The sequence below is a fragment of the Schistosoma mansoni genome, assembly GCF_000237925.1.
Source record: "Schistosoma mansoni, WGS project CABG00000000 data, chromosome 7 unplaced supercontig 0100, strain Puerto Rico, whole genome shotgun sequence".
Taxonomy (NCBI): Eukaryota; Metazoa; Platyhelminthes; class Trematoda; order Strigeidida; family Schistosomatidae; genus Schistosoma; species Schistosoma mansoni.
The window spans coordinates 448454-471034 of NW_017386020.1; the positions used below are offsets into that span (position 1 = coordinate 448454).

Below are 22581 nucleotides of genomic sequence, written 5' to 3' on the forward strand. Positions count from 1 at the left end.
CGGGTTGAGAACAGCTAGTAAAATATAGAATAAGTGTTCCGGCTTCTGTTCAACAAACCTGTTCTACTTCATACAAGGTAATGGGAGGACCTACCAGTCTCGAATCTCGCGAATGCGGGATGGTGGATGCGCACTGCTGAGGAGTCCCATAATAAGACGAAACGGCTGTCCAGTGCTTGCAGGTTTTTGATGGTGGTCTAGCTTCAATTGACTCATGATTTCAACTTTGAAAAATACTGAAATCTCCACAAATCCCCTTCTAATTACATATTACTGAAAAGTGAACTAATAATGGGTTTTAAAATAAAATATTTGTGGATACTGTTCATTTTAAAGATTGTTTAGGTCACTAATTAATTTTCTGACTAGATGATCCCTGTAAAATAATCGAGTATTGAACTATTGTTTTGTTGTCTAATAAGACTTCTCAATATCAGTGTGAATTTATGAACACAAGGCTCATAAATAGACAACCAGAAATTCACAAACTAGACAGATATATTCATTCAAATGTTTGCTATCTTTCCTAATGGTTCTCGTTCCTTTCCTTTCCTCTCCTCTATTCAGCTGAATTCATTTACCAATCTATGATGAAATCAATGTAATCTTTACAAACCTTTTTGTGTTTAACATTGTACCAAATATAACCAAAGTAAACAGAAATAATTATACCTTAATTTCAGTGAATAAATTTTATTCCCTATTGGTTATTCTATTGAAATGATGGTTAGTGTCGTTCGGGCTTTTTATTGTATGAATAAGTTTTATTTTTTAATTCCATGAAGTCCACTTCAACATTAATTTCAAGTTGTCTGTACTAAATGTAAATATTTCTACTTATCATTGAAATAAGAAAAAAAAAGAAAAGCAAATATAAACATGAATTACTTTTTATCGGTAACAGTCTTCCAAATACTATGTGGTTTAAATGTCGCACAAGCAAGTGGCTATCAGGACTCAGTGGCCGAGTGGATAACGCGATGGCGTTTGAAGCGAGGGTACTGGGTTCGAGTCCCAGAGTAAACATCAACTCTGAGATGCAGGTACATCCAGCTGACGAGTCCCAAATAGGACGAAACGCGCGTCCTGGATTCCACTGCTAGCCACTATCCATCTTTGCTTATCATTGACTTATTCATTTATCTATTGATCAGTCGAATAGTTAAATACAGTCATTTGATATCGATCCAAGTTTCATGGTACTTGACTTCCGCTAACAAAATATGGGTTCAACTTTATAGATCGAATCTGAAGTGGTTGGTTTCTTTTCGAAGGTATGGTATTTATAAACTCTTTAGTCTGAGTCCCATACTAGAACAAAACGTCAATTTAGTTATCTCTCGTATTCTGAATGAGGCCATTTTGGGAAGAATATTATCTAAATACTATTTATTTGTTGAGTAATAATCTTTTAAATTGTTGGATGGAAATATTGTGATCAAATACAATTGGTCAAGTTGGAATATAGTCGCTAGTTTAGATGCCTCGACAGAATGTCAGTTAACTCTGTAATAGGTCTTTTTTAAAGTCTCAAACTATAAATTTGAGTAGTATGGGTTAGAATCCCATGGGAAAAGTAAGCCCCTTCAAGATCTTTAACATATATTGTCGATGAGCAGTAACTAGAATGAAAACAAAAGAATTCAACAATACTTTTGCTATCCAATTTCAACAACTTAGCAGCACTAAACGCTTTTAATATTACATTGAATTCATATTGAATTATGTCCAAACATATGATTTCTTTTTACTGGTTTTTAAAAACAAAACAAGAATCATGATTCAAACAGTTTAAAGTTGAAATGGTCATTTAGTTTCAATTCAGTGGTTGTTATTCACCTCCGCATTAAGAATTTGTAAACGTTTCAGTTTCAAACGAAATTTAACATTATTTTGACTCCCATGAACTTGGTCTAAGATGTAGGTAAGCCTGTATATTGGTATGGTAATTGATAAAATTAATTAAAGTAAAAATATAGTTTGGATAAATAGAATAGTAAGATGAGAAATTTTCTATAGTTTGATCAGTTTAAAGTTAGGTTACTTCACGAACCCGATTTTAGTTAAACAAACACAGAAAAACAGAGAACTAGGCAGTTGTTTTGTACTAGTAATAGACTTTATAGCTGAACGATGAAGGAGTGAATATAGAAAATTCAAACCTGCCAACTAGAGTATTGTCTTTAGATCACTTAGTTAGTATCCAGTGGTCTGTAATGACAAAAGTTAGAAATATGAACCACTGGATAACAACTCAGTGATCTCAAAGTCACTAACTAGGCCCCTGAAAAAGTGAAACATTCACATAGCTATCCAGGGCTACCTGATATAACCTAACTGTCTAAGTAAGTTAAGTTCCAAGTCATAGAAATTATATTCAATGTTTAATTTTCTACTTAATTGTTAATGATTGTCCAATATTGTCTAATTTTCTCTAATTTTCTTTTCTACATTACTTAGTAACAATTAATCTATACAACTAAAAAAGGAAAAGATTATTTCTCAAATTAATTATTTCTTCATAAATCATTTGAAATTTTTCTTATTTGCGTGTGTGTGTGTGGGGGGGGTTTCTTTTTCAACGCCCACACATACTACTTTATTAAATTTCTATAAATAATATCAGACATGATTCAATCTTTCTTTTCTATTCTGTAAATGTGTTATTATGAACGTGATTATTATCAGTAGTATTATGATGATAATAAATTGAAAATAATCTGTTAATTGTATTTTTCCTTTCTTATTTCTCACATTTCTTTCATACTAATAATCTGTATTAGCTTGCACAGACCATGTAGAAAGTAAAACACTCAAACAGACACACACACACATACACACACAGAATGTATTAGAGAGATTGAAACAAGAAAAAAAAAGAACCGGAGAAAAGAGACAGGATAACAATTATGGGTTTTTCTTTTATTTCTTCAAGGATTAACTTGTTATTTGTCATTCTTATAGTGTGTTTTTTTCACCTCATTATGTTTGTCCTCTTACATGTGTGTTTTTATGTGTGCGTTTCTATGCATAAATATACTACTTTAGAAATCGACATATTTTGCCTAATTCCCCATAGATTATCTAGAAGAATTCTATCGTTTTTTTTTAAAATTCTACTTAAAGAAAATGTATGAATGAATACACTACTTCTCATCGGAAGATGTAATCTTGTATGTGTACTTGACTGTGCTTGTATTTATGTTTGTATCTATATGTGAGTCTGTATGTGTGTGTGTGTGTGGTGCAGGATCGGATAAAAGTATCATTATAAGAAACAACAATCTCTTATCAACTGATAAAATCCAATAAATTCAAATGTTGTAGAATAGCTGTCATGTAGAAATAAAAAGACATGAACCAATTAGTAATTCAATTTGAAATTAGCTCAATTCTTTCATTAAGAAATTTATGCACAAGTAATCAACACACAAATAAATTTCAACTTCACCCCATTGCACAAGCAAGTGGCTATCAGGACTCAGTGGCCGAGTGGATAACGCGATGGCGTTTGAAGCGAGGGTACTGGGTTCGAGTCCCAGAGTAAACATCAACTCTGAGATGCAGGTACATCCAGCTGACGAGTCCCAAATAGGACGAAACGCGCGTCCTGGATTCCACTGCTAGCCACTATCCATCTTTGCTTACCATTTAGTTTTCATATTCAACGAATAATTGAATTTATACTAGGCGGTCACTGGAAGCTAATTAATGTCATATCTAGAGATAGCATTCTGATCACAGATTGATCTTAGTTGAGGTATTATTGAAAACCAGGGAGTATTAGATAAGTAGTTCATCCTAGGTTGGAGCACCTTGGGTGTAGGCTCCCATGATCCAATCAGGAGTTGAACCTAGGACGTTCGAGTCTAGTTGCAATGACTAGAATGTTAGAACTACTAGGTTGTAGTCGGCTGTCTAGTATCTACTAGTCTTTAATGGGACCCCAGTCAAAGTCAATCTGTGACTGATATGATCTACAAATTAAATCGACTTAACATAACTCCAACTTTTATCATTACTTACTCCCTAGTGTTGATCGGACGGTGTCAATCAAGTTATATCACTCAGAATTGTTCTTAAGAGACGATAATGTGTTTTGATGTAGAACACTAATGACAAGAACTCTTGAATTTCTGTCAAGTTTATATGAGTGATACCAGTCAGTAAGAGATATTTGTAATTTTAAAGAAATCGGTGCTGCCTTCAGGATTGGAACTCTCACATGTCTGTTGTATCGAAATTAGAGATATCACTATCAAGCTATTCAGGTCGCAGCAAACTTTGTGTACAAAAGACATGTCTATACACGGTGATGATAATAATGGTGGTGGTTGTGGTAACTCTTTTCATGTTATCTGGTTTTTACCATTGGTCGAATTCTTAACTCAGTGTTATAACTAAAATGACTTACATATTGACGAAAGTATAGTCACCCTCTCTTATAACTAGTCAATTACTGATGACGTATTCTTCAGTAGACCAGTTCCTTAAAATAAGACAACTATTCTGTGGTTCATTTACTGAATATAAGTTCCCCATTATCTAATTCGAATCATGCTCTCTTTTATTTAACGTGTGGAGACTAGTAATATTATTCGGTTTGTTAAATCGAAGTTGACGAAGCTAGATTAAGAATCTCCGACCTACTAGTTGTGAGTTGACATTTTTAACCAACAAGCTACAGTATCGTTCTGTAAATTGTGATCTGAATCAAAACTAAGCTACTCTTTTCGTAAATCATTTCATGCAGACCACACCACCTGTAAATTAATAAAAAAAATGTACATTTTCAAAAATAGGAACATCTTGAACATACCAGAAAGCGTTTACCATTGAGTTTGGTAACTTGGTTCGCTTTATTCATTAAAAAGCATGTATCAAGAGAAGAAAAATATATAAAACTTAATAACAACTGCCAGTGATGGACGCAGTAGTAGGTGCAATTGTGTGAAAATTTTTGGTGTGTAGTCATTAGAGAGTAGCGTGTTCAATGAGGACTTGGTTCAATGAAGATTTCTTGAAGTTTGAATGAGAAATGGTGACTTATGGAGTCATTAAACTTGATAACAAAGTAATTACTCAGAGACTGTATTAAACCAAGATCTAACCATACAAAAAATGGATTATTTTTTATGACGTCCATCACTGCATGTCAAATCGGTGGTCTGTAGGTCATTTGCTTGCTACGATAGCTGAATACCCTAGATTCAATTCATGGGGAGATAATTGATAGGTGGTTTTCAGGAGTCCAGTGTGAGGACAAAATCATCGGTTCAGTGCACTTTGTTATTAATGATTGTCTAGTTTATGCCAGCCCATTATATATCACTTCAGAATTAGTATGTGTTTAAACTATCCTTGGTAACAAGTAAGTCTTGTTTCATTTACTGTTTATACCATTTGTTTTATTGTTCCACTACTTTAAAATGATATCTTAATAGGCAAAACACCAGGTTTTCAACCGCATAGGTACTAGATTTAAATCCTACTCCATACACTTCTCTTTTACAAGATGAACCGTATCACTAACAACTCACACCTTAATAGAGTAGATCGAAATCATATACTTTTTGTTATCCACTTAATCGGGAATTGCTGAGATTGTTGATTTCGAAGTTTTACACTGCGGATTGATTTTAGTCAGACAGATATCGAAAACCAGGAATCGTTGGGTGATTTCGCTTCCTATTATATAACTTTTCATCAATGTATACTAAAGATCGAACCTACGACCCTTAGATCTCACAGAGAGTGTACAGCCATCAGACCATTGAGTTGGTATCCAGTTGTTTAGATTTGTGACTTCAATCAGTTCGTAACATTTTTTTAACCATCCAGCAATTCCATTGGTAGATAATTGCCTCACCCCTGACAAGGTTATTTCCATTCTTATCGTAGCATTAAAATATTTTTTGTATATTGTTGATTCATTTCTATCATTTTAAATAACTTGCTCATTTTGTTCTACAGTATAATCATATTTTTGGGTAATAAACATGTTTGTTTTATTTGCACTAATGCTCAGTGACAATGAAGCATTCAAAGGTATTTGGCTGATCATTAGTAAACAAATATTGGGGATGTTTTGTTTGCATTTGTGTTTACTTAATGTACGATTATTGTTATTGTTTACGTTATTGTTAAAATATTGATGAAAAACAGACACTAAATGGTAAGGAAGACAGTTAGGTAGGATTGTATACTCTGATAAACAAATAACTGTGTACTTTTAGCAAAACAATTTACTAACCACATACAACATGGAAGTTTTGCGAAGATGAGTTTAATTTGTAGATGGTATTGGCTATGAATTGACCTCAATGAGCTGAAATTAAAGATATATACTGTTTGATGCCAACCCAGTAGTCTACTGGAAAGCATTCATAGGGAAATCTGAAGGTCTTGGGTTAGAACTAGAGCTATTTCTTATGCATGTATTGCTGAAGAATCATATACATAGTCATAACTACTGTCCTGTTCTTCCTTGCTTTCAATGGTAATCAAATTGTGGTCATCCTGTGACAAATTTCACCAAATTATTATGAGATGAGTGGGTGGGTTTTAAGTAAAAATGATCTTTCCCCTCTTGTCTGAGTGCCATTTTTCAAAGATGTAGATACTTTTATGGTGGGAGAATTCAGAAAATAAAATTCATTCTTCTATCGCCCCCAAGTTTTATCGTGAATTGAACCACTGCATGGTTACTAAAGGCGATTGATAGGAAGGCCTATATTTAGGTTTTGTATTCGTTAAAACATACTGGGAATGCACATATGCATTTTTGTCTTAATTATCCTTCTAGTATAGTTGTAGCCCATATTATTTCACAGTCAGAGAAATTGCTATTGAACTATTCATATTTTTATTGGTTGCCTGTAAGGCTGAGATGTTAACACTGATTGATCAATAGGTAACATCAAATGTCATGTTTGTCCGGTCATTTAGTTCGTCCTATGAATTGGCTTCAATCATCATGATATTACTTGGTATACAGATTCTAATCAGTACTATTGGCTAAAGAACATGACTATATTTTTTACTCAGTAAAGAATTAACGTAAATCAGTCAGTGTTGAATGGTATAGTTGTCAGACAGTAATGATAATAAGCATTATTTCTAATTGACATTTAAGATACCGAAACTTGTTTAATAATATCTTCTGGAATAATTTACAAGTGACTTTTATCAAAAATTGACATCAGTTTGAAATTCATCAATAGTACTTTAAGTCACAGCTAGCCCATTTAAGATCAAGTTCAGTTCTTTCAAGTCTCATAACAAGCGTATTACAAATTGATTGCCATTTTGGAAATCTGATTGTCTAAAGCTTTAACATCATTCAATTTCTAATTATACGATGGGATTCTAAAATGATTAGGAAATTTGCTGTCTAATCTAACTAAATGTCCAGTATCATGGTTACAGTGATCATTAGTGGTAATATCCAATGGAGGGGCACTATGTATGGTCCGTTTGCGAACCAGATAGAAACAACTGTACACAGAATCCACAAGCTTACAAGGAATTATACCCAAGAATGCGTATTGTCACCTGGGAGTTGGACACTGAGACGAAACGTCAGTCTAATGCTTCCTGGTTTTCAGCAGTTACCTAGGGTCATTTAGTTACATAGGCCATGAAATTTATCGATTTCCACAAACCCATCACAACAATATCTATTCAAACATCTCCCTTACTCTCTGTCTGAATTCCAATAGTTTTTCTAGCCATCATATGAGTTCGCATTACAGTCTGACGTTCAATTATCAGTACTCATCATTATTTTTCCGGTTGCTCTGCTATTATGTAATATTATTGATGTTTCCATCATATTGTTAGGATTTTTACATAGTTTTTATCGTCAGAAAATTTTTTTTTAATGTATACCCTTTTCTTCTTCTTCTTCTTCTTCCTAACTTGAACACCCACTACTAATAATGACCTTGATATATTATCTATCCTCTACTTAATTCTCTGCTTTTTTAAGTTATAAATAATTCATTCATATACAGCATTACGTAATTGTATCTTAATCACCGTTAGCCCTTCTCTCTCTGCATCCATATATCCACCTATTTAGTTATAAATGTTGTTTCTTATATATTTCTACTTATTTGATATGTCAAATAAATTAATATCTATGTACATAATGTTTAGTATTTCTATGTGTTTGATTTAAATAATCTTACAATTACTGTACTAGACTTTATTGAATTTCTTTTTATTCAGTTTAAAAATCAATTTGCTTAGAGATTTTCCATAGTTTCAATGTGATTTGTATAGGTTCCAATGTAAGTTACAGACATTAAGAGATGATATATTTTTCTTCGAACTAGTTGGTGTGATTAGAGATAGATGAAACAATTAATATACAACAATATATCAAGGAAGACAATCAAAGGTGATGAATGTGAAGAACGGAAAAGACAAAATTACACACACAAAAATGCATGTTATCCTCTGAATAAGATTGAATGAAATAAAAATTATCAAGTTATATATCTAGTATTTCAGAAGATATAATAAACAATCGGAATACATATCATCAAAGTGAGACTATCACATTGAAAAGATCGTCAATTGGTCGTTATTATAACAGCAATCTCAGCAAGTTCGAAGGTGGTTTTTATCACGGACCGATATCCACTAAGGGAATTTCGAAGACCTGAGATAGGTGTATACTGTATATCTCTCGCTCCCCTACATACATACATAAGACTATCTCCGAGACACATACATTTCAAAATGAGTGCGATACTACCGAAATTATCATTGAGCTCGATAACCAGTTGTTCATTTCTTCTAACTTTAATCTGTTCAAATATTAGTATGAATAAAATACATTATCCAAACACCTAATACTTGTCTTCAAAGAGATTGTGACGCATAAAAAATTTCAAAGTACCATCATAAAAGTATTTCATAATCACTAAATAATGATTTTCTGTTCATCATATTTGCATTTTGCTTACCTATTAAAACAGGAAATTCTTAAGAACAAACAGACCTAGACTAGACGTCTTAACAACTGACCACTGACCGACAGTGGGTGTAACTTCATGGTCTTAATATATGGTATTCTGACAAAGTCTATGGTGACATGTACATTCAATAATTTTGTAATGACAAAAACAAAGACCACATTTTTTTTCTTTATTTGTGACATTTTATGCGTAACCACATGTTTATTCAATATCTATTGTTTGTCTGTATCAATTATAAAACAGACACTATAAATTGTATGGCTTTAATACATATATATACATATATATAGATGGAAAGTTATGGGCACAGCGAGACCTGCTGTAGCCTTGGTAGAGAAAAAGCCTGTTTACATCACCTTACCATTTAGAGGTGATTCAAATAGCCTTTTACTGAAACAAAGGCTTAAATCAGTCATAAACAAAACGTATTGTGCAGCAAAGGTCATAATCAAAGAAAGAACGAGGTTCATGCTTCATTCAAAACCTAGACGACATGAAAACGATTGCGTCACATCCCACTGCGTTTACCAATTTAAATGTGTGTGTGGTCACACATACATAGGGAGGAGCAATCGTGATCTGAAAATTAGGGTGGGTGAACATGTACCAAAATGGTTGCAAAAACAAACACAGTCGAATGACCCAATAAGAGTAGAGGATAAACATCCATCATCCTCTATTGCTAAACATATAATCGAAACAGGTCATAAGATTGATCTTAACTCAGCTTTTGTTGTGTTGTTTAAAAGTGTAAAAGGGCGTATACTGAGGTTTATTGAAACCTTAGCCAAGCGAAAATTCAAACCCCCTTTGTGTATTCAAAAACAGTTAGTTCTCTCCTTAAACCTACCCTGGTAATAAATGCTTATTATCCAGAGTGATTAGGTGTCAAGTTGTTTTCACATTATTTTATCATTATTACCCTTGTCTATTTCTTAACCTTATTACCAGTCTAGTTGACCTTTTATTTTTATATATAAATGTTCTTAACAAGTATATGTGTGATCAGATTGTTCGAAATGTATTGCGCTAATATATCACATAGTTCTGATAATCTTCGTCTTCTTATTACATTATCGAAATTTATCAAAGGGACTAATTGCTTTAAATATGTCTTTGTGTTCTATTCTTCAGCTTAATTCGCCACGGTATTTGATTAAAGATTATTTTAGTGTTATAACAACTTTTTAGGCCGTTCTACACTATGTGTGACTTTCGGCCTGGATTTTTATTCCATAGTGCTATCGGTTTGATATTTTACTTCACGCCGTCGATGTAAACCGTACAGAGGGTCGTTTGTCAATCGACTGAACTCTGCTCGCGGTTGCTATCACAGACGGAGCTTACATGTAACATTCATTTCATGACGGTTGCTATCGTTTTGTCATTTATCATGCCATTTTGTTGCAAGTGGTATTTGTTATATTTTTTATTCGAAGACAGTCATTACGGTTTGTAGTGTCAATATTTTTTGGTATATGATTATTAACTTTGTGAAACGTTATATCATGCATAAGTTCTTTCACTAGGGTCCAGTACAAGTCTGATCAACCAAGATAGACAGGGTACAGAGAAATAGGTTGAGAAGAAATCCAAGTGTTATATTCAATAAAAACCCCTTTATCTAACCTCTTATTTTTAACATTGAGTCAAAAATATACTGAAATTGAACACAAATTTTGAATCTCTTACATTATATAATATATATTACTCATTTAAATAGTCACTAGTAGTAGGATAGAAAATCTAATGAGATAGAGTGAAGGTAACTCTGTTTCATAGAAAAAATGGGGTGGGGAAAGTTAATTTTCGAATAATCATTAGTTTTAATGGTAATAATAATAATTATTATTATTACTATTATTATTATGCAAATAAACACTGGAACATGGTCAATTTTAACATTGATTTTTATTGGAAACAAAAAATAAATTTTATCTAAAGAGAAAATAAAAAAAAGTTTTATTTTGTTTTCAAAATGAACAACAACCAAACCAGTGAGTTACAATGATCAGGTATCCAATGTCAATTAAGTCATGTCTCAATAATAAAATCTGTTTCCATGAAATTTTCCCCCCTTTTTTTCTTTTTTGAAAAAAAAACACAAGACTAAATTATTGTAATAAAATAAGTTGTATAATCAGTAAATAAAATGAGATTAATTTTCGTATCATTGTTTATGTTATTCAAGAAATCCCTTCAAAATCATAAAAGTAGTTGTTTTACATGTTATTTGTTTAATGTGCATAGATGACTTTTTTAGAATTCGGGTTATCAGTAATCATCCAGATGGTAATTTAGAGATTTTGGCTGATATTTAAAATGTTTAATGTATTTAAAGAATGATAATCAAAGATGGATAGTGGCTAGCAGTGGAATCCATCAATGGGAAGATTCAAACAAACAATACTAAGTGAGTTTATTTAAAGAAAACTGTTTTAGGGGATTTGTGGTGATGATAGTATTTTCAAAGTTGAATTTACGAGTGAATCTAAGCTAGACCATCAATGAAAACATAGAGTCATGTACTCACTAGTAACTAGCTTCAAAATAGATTTCATGCTATTCTAGTGAGAAATCATAACCAGTGGAGTCCAATCCGTGTGGAGTGTGAGACAGTTATCCAAATCAGACAATGGATGAATGATTGCGCAAGATCATGGATCTATTGAAGTAAGACATTAACACCTCGAGATGCCAGCTCAGTGGTCTATATCTCTAGCGTTCACGCGTGAGACCGAAGGTTCTGGGCTCAAGTCCCTTTTAGTGCGGGATCGTGTATGCGAACTACTGAGGAGTCCCATACCAGAACGAGACAGCTGTCCAGTGATTTCAGGTTTGCAATGATGGTTTAGCTCAGGATGATCTGTGAACTCAACCTTGGAAACCTTTTTCTTCGATTTGTGATCTTTATAAAAATCACTTAAAATTTAATCTATATTCCGAGATATTGGACGAGTTCCATCTAAAATAGTTATACAGTTAAGTCAGAATATACATTGGGGCAAATTTTGTGAACGAATATAAGCAATTTAGACGTCGAAAAATAATATTTACCATAGGTTAGATCTGTCACATTTTAGATCAGCACAAACAGATGAGAGACTATAAAGGCAACGAAAGAAGTTAGAATAGTAATAATATCTGTGGTTGTATAAAGGTCGACATAAGAAAAAGTAAAAATAAAGGGATTGATACTGTGTTCGATGTTGAAGTCAATAAGTAGGTCTACACCACTGTATTTATTTATGGACTAGAGATTACGTCTATCTTATGATCTCTGAATAAGATAGTTTAAATAGGTGTTAATTGCTAAGTGCATCAGTCAATGATTTAAAGATTGGTGTCATGATCTTTGTTTGATCTCCTTCTAAATTTCCTCCAAACTACTCCAATGTTGTCTAGTGAGGCATATCAGAATGGGCAGTTTTTAAGCATGTGCAAAGCATCTTCATAAATAGTGATTTATAATTTTATTTACTAACTTAATACTTTCATCTGATCTTTACACTCAGAACTTTAGTATAACTCAACTAACGGTTTCACCACACGTTAAAAAATGGTTTCCAAATTAATCATCACTGGATTTCAATAATTCACATCCATCTCATTAATTCAGAAATCAATCACTAAACTAACGGAGTTACTAAGATTCTCTTTATAGTAAAAACTAGACGATAAGCTCAACTAATTCATTACATATATTGATCAATTCTCAGGTAATATCTCTTTAAAATCATATTAACTAACTTATACTAAGAAAAGTCAATAATTATGTATTTGTTCATTTTGAACATTTAGACAATAAACTAATATCCATTTATGTATTGAATATTTAAATCTACTAAAGACTACTTACTAAGGGGGAAGTTATGCAACCATTGTTACCTAGGTAACGGTTATGTAACATTCAAAAGAGTAAAATTGTCTTATTCAGTTTCTGGTGTTACTACACAATGGAATGTTAGATTAAATAACAGATGACGTTAAGTCATTCAACTGTAACATGATGATATGGTCTAAATTCTGGTTCAAATGAATTCTAATTATATTTCAATAACTTACCGACATGTATGAATATGAAAATATATTCATGAACCCTAACGTCCAAAAATAATTAATTGGTCAGCTAATATAATAAAGCTTGCTAATACAAGAATAATTGTCAATATTTTAACAATCAATAAATGGTGTATAAAAGCATATCATTACTGTTAGTCGGTTATAGGAAGTTGGCAAAAATTACAGCTTGACTTAAGTTTCAGGCTCTAATTTTAAACCAGTTGTGTTTATGATCTATAGGATGCTGAGGGAGTGAATGGCATATAAACCTAATCTTGGTCGCCGACTAACATCGGATCGCATCACCTGACGTTGGATTAGACCTCCAGACCAAAGGCCCTTGAAGGGGCCTCCTAAGAAAACTACCTGCTTCGGTCTCGGCATCCAGGTAGTGCACTAGCACATGCACAAATCAAATGACCAGAACTAAAAAAATACCCGCGCTTCAACTCACACTCTCTGGTGTCGGTGTCCCATTACGCTCCAGAGCCTAGGCAGCATTAATCGATTGAATTCCTATTAACTGTCAATTACGTGCCATTAGATTAGAAAGTTCAGCCAAAGTTAGAATAAATCAGTGTGAGAAACGATGTTTTTTCGTTAAATCTGCCCATTCCCCGAAAGACTGCAGTCCGATTGCAAGCAAGCGTCACTTCCACCACCAGTTAAATGGTCTTTTCAGGAATGTGTGTTTGACAACTATTGTAGTGCTGGCCAAAGATTCTAATGCACAGGTTTAAGAGGTGGAAGTAAAGCCTGAGTGACTAGTGAGAGCTCGTTGGCCACAAGTCATATAACACTAACCGTCCCTTGCAGCTCTGTACATATCTATACTTGTTCCTGTCTAGCACTGACTTTTGGCACAGACTTCGGAAATGTACTATCTGGCAACATCCTCTGCAATTCAAGTCTGAGCGCAGATTAATCACACCGCCATCGGATACTGCTAGTGTGGTCGTGTACAAGACTGAAACTCATTTTGGAGCAATTGTCTAGACTCTGATCTTCCCCTCTCTCGTGCTAATCTTATCTTACTTTTCAGTAGCCAATTAATTCATCATCCTTACCTGATTGATGTAAACAATCTGGATAAAACTTAGATTATAACCGAACATTAGAGCCGAGTTATGTTCACGGTTAGCTATCAAGCTACTGAAAAGTATAGATGAGGACTGACTACATTTACATGATGTTGTGAAAATGGCAAGTGAAGTTGCATGCAGATTCGTGAAACGTCCCACATATAAACATTGAATTTCATTACTCTCCTTACATTTTCTTGAACCAAGTCAATCTACTCTTATCAATAGCGAGTTTGATGATAAACGTAGATTTTTACGAAATGAAATTGTACAGAGTTTTTGTATCAGGACTGAGAACCCTGGTGATTAGAGCGTGCTGATGAGTTAGGAAGAGCATCTGCATCTGATAACTGATAGACTCCGTCCGACTCATCCGAAACACTTGAGGCACGAAGTCTAGTGTGAATGAAATTATTCATGAAGCTGATGGGACACTGACCAATAACACCTTCCATAATGAGTGACAGCTATGAAGTGGTAAGTCTACCTGCAGTTGCGTCTAAACTATTAACTTCCGTGAAAACATTCAAACTCCATTCTCCACTGTTCCATTCGAGCAATGGGGTTAGACAGGGTTGCCCGATCCCTCGATCCCTCTTCAAATATACCATCGTTGATATTCTGGAAACAGTTCTGATGGAAGTAGTTAGTGGTGGTGTGCATCACTTACGTGTAGAAAGACTTTGATTTTGAGTATGTGGATGAAGTTTTCCTACTGTGCGGCGATTCTCGAGCAATGCAATGCGCACTTGATCAGTTGATGATCAGTGTCTGTGGATGTAGCGTGTGCTTGCACATTTCCAGTGCACACTACGTTCACAGGAATGGAAGAGGTCTGTGCCTAAAATCTCCCTTGTTGGTGATCAGTCAGAAGTGGTTGAGTAGTTCGTGTATTTTTGTAGGCGTAAGTGGTGGTGGTGGCGTCAGTGATGCGATTAATCTACGCATAGTGAAAGCCAGAATAGCTTATGTTGGTCTGGAACACAATGACTTGTATAAGCCCGAGGCAGTTTTGGTGCCTTCGTGAGGTCCGTCTTTCTGCATGAGTTCCGGTGAACAGGGCATCTATGAGATCAGTTTTGTTGTGTGTTGGTGAAATCTGATCTCTCTGAGCTGAGGATGTGAGTCAACTCTGTATTCGATCATTGTTGTATCCGAACCACTGTTGACATTGAGTGATGATGTCATGTCAGTAATGCAGAGATCCGACAGTCTTTGTTCTGAGAGAGTGAAGATAATGCAATCCATGTCACCATTTTGAAACAACGAATTCTGTGACTTGGATAAGTGCTGCGAACGTCATCTCACTGAATATTATATCATGAACTATTTAAGTAGATTGGGACTGGTTAGGAAATTGGTGAGGTAGTCGGTGTATGACATGTCGTCATGATATGGGAGAAAGATGTACAGCACTGGTATCTATCTATCCTTCACAACTCCATTGCTTTGATCTTAAAGATAGTACAACTTAATGTTTTGAGGTGTTCTCGGAAGTTTTTCGGACTAGCAGGCAGTGGAGATCGTGTTGTAACTTTCTTCTATGTTTTTCATATTAGTGAGAAGAACCTATTTAACTGAAAGGATCCTTTCTATTCGTATGTTTCTTCACTGAACTGGTACTCCTAGTATTCTTTTTTACTTTCATTCACTTTGTGTATTAATCTATTGCTTTTTTAATATACTCAGCTTTCTTCATCTCTTTCCTTATAATCGCATTTTCTTATTGTATGAAATAAACATTTTTAGAGCTACTTTGTACTAACATTTGTGTTTAATCTAATAAACAAGTACATTTTTGATGTACTTGATGGCCCCCAAATGCTATGGTACGGCCGAGAGTGGGGAGAGTCAGCTCTCCCTCTCGAAATGCTCTTACATGGCCACGCGAATATATAGCCTCTGCTAGGGAAGTCCTACTCACTGCCTTCTTGTGGCATTACTGTTGTTTACGAAATTGAGAGGACGAAAAGCGAATGTCCGACGCTTTAACCGGGTTGGTGGACACGGAAATTTCACCTAGGGGAGTTGGAAAACCTCATTCCAAACCAATGGTGAACATGGACTCCAGTATCCTGAAGGAACAAATGGCGTATGAATCAATCGTTGGTCACCGGCTACCATGGAACTGCATCTCTCTAAGATGTTCCACTGCCTTGTCGACTAGACCTTCAGGTCAAAGGCTCGGGGTGTGGCCCCCTAAGAAAACCACCTGCTTCGGTCTGGGCACCCGGGCAGTATCACAGCCCTCACACAAATCAAACGAGATTTGTGAGGCGCATATTTATCTGGTACTTCCTTGTACCAATATTTATGTGTTTAAATAAATAAAATAAATAAACATTTTTGATGTGTATCATACTAGGACAGAATAACTTCCAAATCCTTGTGTTTTTTTAATGGTTATCTAACCAAGGTTAGTCTATGATGTATAGTTAAAAAAGTGTATTAATCTCCCCACAACCTTCCAAATGCAGTAAACTATGAATTGATTATTGTTGTTACTGAATAGTAGATGCTGTTTTTTTTGTTTATCCACAAAAAAATAGTATAAACTTTATATGTTTAACTCATCGTTTATGCCACAAATTAGGGGGAGATATAAAATCGCTTCAAAATTGAACCACACCTTAATTAGAAAAGAATTACTACATTACTATGATGATATTTTAAAACGGAATAATTAAAATAATCCATGTTTCTATGTATCAATGTTATGGTGAAAAAAAATATTTTCAAATATTTGAGTTTCCGAAAAACAAACAAACAAACATACAAACAACCAAAGAAATAGACAAACAAATAGACAAACATACAAATAAATAAGATAGTTAATCATAGAAAATTAACTAAAACATGATTTTCATAAACTGAAACATGATTCTATAATGAATTATATTATTGCTTATAATCAATTTTACAGTCAGTTAGTTAGCTATTCAAGTTATCTTACTTAAATAAGTATATACTACTTAAATATATACCACTTGTTCTATGACCTATAAGCGATTATTCTATATATTAAGTATGATAGTAATATTAATAATAGATTTATAAATAATAATAAAAAAATATTTATCTGTTTAGTCAACTAAATCTAATACAATCGGTTACATGCAAATTATGAAATAATAAATAGACATTTTATACGCCCACGCAGAATTTATTTTGAGCGTATACATGATCGCACAGTAACTAATTTTAAAATATTTTACTGCATGTATGTCTTTATATATATATATATACATACAAACAAACAAACACAAGGATAGATACACACTTGCCAGCATATATATATATATCTAAACCTACCCATAGGGTAACTATGCACATACAACATTTTAAACTATGATTGTAAAATAAATATTTCGGTAATTTGTAAATAATCTATTCCCCATGCGTATTTTTTTTAGTATTTCTAAATGTATATAAAAACTTTTTATCATGTTAATTAAACAAACAAACAAACCAACAAATAATATGTATGCATGTATATACATATTGCTGACTTGAAAAGAATAAAATGTAAATTATGTGTTTCCAATATATATATATATGTTATCTATACCATTACTATTATTATTGTATTGTAGGCAGTTTTATGAATTATAAATTATTTCTTTCTACCTAAATAGGTAGATGGCAATTAAAGTACAATTGGAATAAATAAATACAATATCATGGTAAGCAGAGATGAATAGTGGCTAGCAGTGGAATCCAGGACGCGCGTTTCGTCCTATTTGGGACTCGTCAGCTGGATGTACCTGCATCTCAGAGTTGATGTTCACTCTGGGACACGAACCCAGTACCTTTCGCTTCAAACTCCATCTCGTTATCCACTCGGACACTGAGTCCTGATAACCACTTGCTTGTGCAATGGGGTGAAGTTTAAATTCATTCAGTATTGTTTGTTTGAATCTTCCCATCGATTTGTTAGGACTGCAACTGGTCAGTCTCTAATTGGCATATGTGCATACTGTGCGTATTGCCTCGAAATAGCCTTAATTCACAAGCATGGTAAGCAGTTAAACTCACTAGACGAGAACATTATGTAGTCAGTTCTATCGAAATTAATAGCCTAAACACACCTTATTTTTTAAAGTCAAAGAACAATTAGATACTCTATTGTAAATAGATACATACTTTTTTGACAAATATTCATCGTTAAGCATGATGTTAAAAATAGTTCTTTTAAAAATTCCCCTATGGAATATCATCTAACCCATAATTTAACTTTGATATTTTATTGATTACAATGAAAACCATCGGAATTCGTATCAATAAACATTTAATTAGTTATAATCATCGTAGAACTTAGCACAAATGTGTATTAGTTCAAGTCACCGTAGAACATAAACAAGATGAAATTGATAAGATAAGCAGCAAAGGAATTGAAATAATACAGTAGCGATGATTATAAGAATGAAAAAACATTGAGAATATGGTTCGAACAGAAAATAAGATATGTGAAGGATTATTGTGACTGAAGATCTATAAAAAGATGAAGAGTGACTACATCTATGATATTCAAACAAGTCCTGGGACATGTTTCTAACTCGTAATTACTATAGTTGTAAGGATCTCAACTAGATAGTTTATATAGCTCAAACGAACTTTCAGTGGTTTTATGGACAGTTACCTGTCTTAGTTTAGTCGCCCCTAGTTTTTTTCAATCTATTCTGGTGGCAATCAGTATCGTACATATAATTTAACTTTCCACCATTGTCTAGTACTATAAGTCTTACTGCAGTTTTACTTAGTCATCTATTATCATAATTACATAATCACTGTTTAGACAAATGCAAGAATAACAATAACTGAAAGATATAAAGTACATTCGTGTTGCGTTTTGTTGTTTACTTCATTTAATTAATTTAAACAACAAACATAAAATCTTTTACCATGGATAAGTTATCATTAAACAATAATAAAAATTATTTAAAATCTAAAGGGAAATTGTAATTTAACTTATGAGCTTGTATGTAATTAAAACATGCTTTTAATCAAATACATTATTCATTCATTCAGTAGTTCGGTAGTCACCTATAGAATTCAAACACGTCTATAATGAAACAGTAGTCAACAATCCCATCAGATAGTGGTCATACTACACCACTAATCGACGGATGTTGGAAATGTTTACCGGTGAACACTATTCCAGTGATTCCAACAGCTAAGTGTTCGATTCGAGACTGGAAGATTCTAGGTTCCATATCTAGCAAAACAAAGGATAAAAACTACTGAAGAATCCCGTCCTAGAACAAAACAACTACCCAATGCTCCTAAATGATATCAATTCGTTCATGAATACCATCTGTGAATTAAATTTTTTTAAAAAAAAAACTAGATTAAGCTATTTTCAAAATTTTATCTGAATATACCAATGGATTTTATTTTTAGAAAATGTAAAATGAAATAAGAAAACTATTTTTTACAAAAATGTAAAGACCAGTCTGTAAAGAAAGAAAGAAAAAGGAAAATTCCATTTCAGTTTTGTTTCAAAGTAATTCTTACTATTGGTTACATATTATAAAAAGTTAATGTTATTATGTAAGGATAATTATTAAGTATAAGAAGAAGAAGAAGAAGTGGGTTTTTCCAAAGTTTGTTAACAATAGTAACAAAAAGGTTTATTTTTTAAATTCTATTCATGTTACAGTATAACTTTGACTAGAAAGCTATGAAGTAGTTGTGTTGTCCTCATTTTAAAACTTTTTAACAATATACAAACATGATTTAGTGTACAGTAGATTACAATTCCTGGTCGGATACTATCAGCAACAGCGTTTTATGGGAGAGGACAAACCAGATTCCAGCTAAAGAGGAAATTAGGAAAAGACGTTGGAAGTGGATAGGACATACATTAAGGAAATCACCAAACTGCATCACAAGGCAATCCCTAACTTGGAATCCTGAAGGGAAGCGGAAAAGAGGAAGGCCAAAGAACACATTACGCTGGGAAATAGAATCAGATACGAAAAGGATGAATGTTAACTGGAAAGAACTGGAAGGGATTGCCCAGGACAGAGTTGGATGGAGAATGCTGGTGAGCGGCCTACGCTCCTCCACGATGGGTAACAGGCGTAAGTAAAGTAAGTAAGATTACAATTCCTTTTGAGTATCAAACTGGACGATTCCAGAAACCTACCACATCCTAATAAATAATAATAATAACAATAATAATGTGTTTATTAGTCACTTAGATGCATAAGGAGATCCCTGTAGCTTGTAGAATTCAACTTTATTAGAAGTGAGACATTAGCTTATGGATATTGACGTCAACTAATTTATAATACAGTGTATTTCAATGGTGTTGACTTTTAACATCTAACATTGCTGAATTTTGTCGGTCGAAAATTTCAGCTAGAACTACGTGAACTTATTTTGAGGCAAACTACTAATGAGCACATAGGGAAAATTGAATTCACGATTTTCTTATAAATAAATACAATACAAAAGTAGAACAAGGCTTAATAAACTTAAGTCTGAAACCAGTAAAATCTTACAATCGTTAAAGATTAAACTATGGTGTATGTTATATCCAAAGACTTGTAACCCTTGTAGACTCTATGGACTTCCAAAGATTCACAAGAATAATACTCCAGTAAGACCAGTGGTTGATTTTACAAATTTACCGATATACAACCTAGCGAAATACTTAGCTAGGATGCCTAAACCGCATGAAAAGCTGACTAATCATGGAATTAAAAAAACACTATGGAATTCGAGAATATTATTGATACCATCGATATAGAGGAGGGTGGAATATTGGCAGGTTTTGATGTTTCTTCCTTATTTACTAATGAATCTGTCAATAGAGCATTGAATATTACTTATGTTTCTTTAGAATCTGATTCGGATTTGAATTTACGTTGCTCACTAGATCCATCTAAGGTTATTAAATACTTGGAATTATGTTTAAGATCCACATTATTCATATTTCGAGGGGACTTTTACAGACAGAAAGAAGGTATAGCAATGGATTCACTAGTTTGTCCGATTTTAGCGAATTTATTCATGCATTCCCTAGAAACTAGTGCAGTCGCTAGGAGTGTATGTCCACCAAAGGTCTGGTTACGGTAAGTAGATAACATTTTTAATTATCATTAAACGGGATTGTCCAGAAGAATTGTTTTAAAATGTAAACATTTCATAAGGAATTAAGCTAACGAAGGAAATAGAATCCGTTGACCATAAACTAGCGATTCTCGATTGTTTGGTTGAACGAAGACATAATGATAAGTTGAAAATAAATGTATTCAGGAAATCAACACAATCTGAGAGATAGATTTTGGTTCAGCTCATGGGCTGTGTACGAAAGTCACGGTTGTAAAAAAATTTAATTAATAGAAGTATTAAGCTTGTTACAGATAAGGAAGACCAACGAGTTGAATTGAATAGAATTTTGTCTACACTTAGGGATAACAACTACCGAAAAGAGTTTTGAAAGAGGATTATTAGAAAAGATAGAAAAACTAAAATGTATACCGAAAAATTGGAAGTCCACCATGATCATCCAATACTGTAGTGAAACATAGGAAACAAGCATGATGTAAGTGTATTTTCGAGCTTGTGCCACCATATGTTCAGCATTAGTGAAATTTAAGGATAAGTTCCCAAAGGAAGAACAAAAAATATTTTCCATGAGATCAACTATCATGGTCGTAATGCAGCTTATGTGAGGGAAACATCCAGACAATTGAATGCAAGGTTGAAGGAGCGCAAACAGTGTTTAGAAAATGTTCGAAAATCCTCGGTTGACACAAGGAAACTTTAGAATAAGTCTGTGACAGCGTTACATGCGTCAGAAACAGGACACAAGATTAACTATGAAAGGACCAAAATACTTCAGAAAGGTCTTAACACTCATAAAGAAAGATTGACAGCAGAAGCGCTGTAGATATGAGCGAATAAGAACAGCATAAACATAAAGGATGGTATTCAGCTAGCAACCATTTGGCAATTATCCATCAACAAGTAATCGAACCCTTTTTTTCATTATTCAACCTGTTTATTTCACATGCATCGTTATTTTGACTGAAATTAATGTGAGTTATTTTTAACAACACAATTATGTACTTGATGATTCTCATTTTTTTTTATTTGCAATTCAATGATTCAGAAACAATTTTTCAACCTTCAACTTGCACTTTTATTTTTTCTTTCATATTAAAACATATTAACACCGAATATCATTCATTAATAACTCATTCTTACACACACACAATTTCTCCAGTCATTTATTTTTACATCGTTGAACTTTTCACATGTTTCTCATTTAACTTGACTTATGTTATTCTCAGAAGGGGTTTTGTGGAGATTTTAGTAATTTTATAGTTGAATTCATGAGTCAATTGAAGCTAGACCAACAGGTTTTCCATGGTGGTCTCGCTTCAATTGACTCACATTATTCTATTTACTAAAAATCAATATCCAAATATGAGTGGATT

General features: G+C 33.4%; 2 non-coding genes across 2 annotated transcripts; both read left to right on the plus strand.

Annotated features, from left to right (window-relative positions):
* Positions 1 to 955: 955 nt before the first annotated feature.
* Smp_tRNA_00568_Pseudo_TTG.1.1 lies at positions 956 to 1026 on the plus strand. The gene has a single exon. It is a non-coding gene (tRNA).
* Positions 1027 to 3479: 2453 nt separating this feature from the next.
* On the plus strand, positions 3480 to 3550 carry Smp_tRNA_01338_Pseudo_TTG.1.1. The gene has a single exon. It is a non-coding gene (tRNA).
* The last annotated feature ends 19031 nt before the right edge of the window (positions 3551 to 22581 follow it).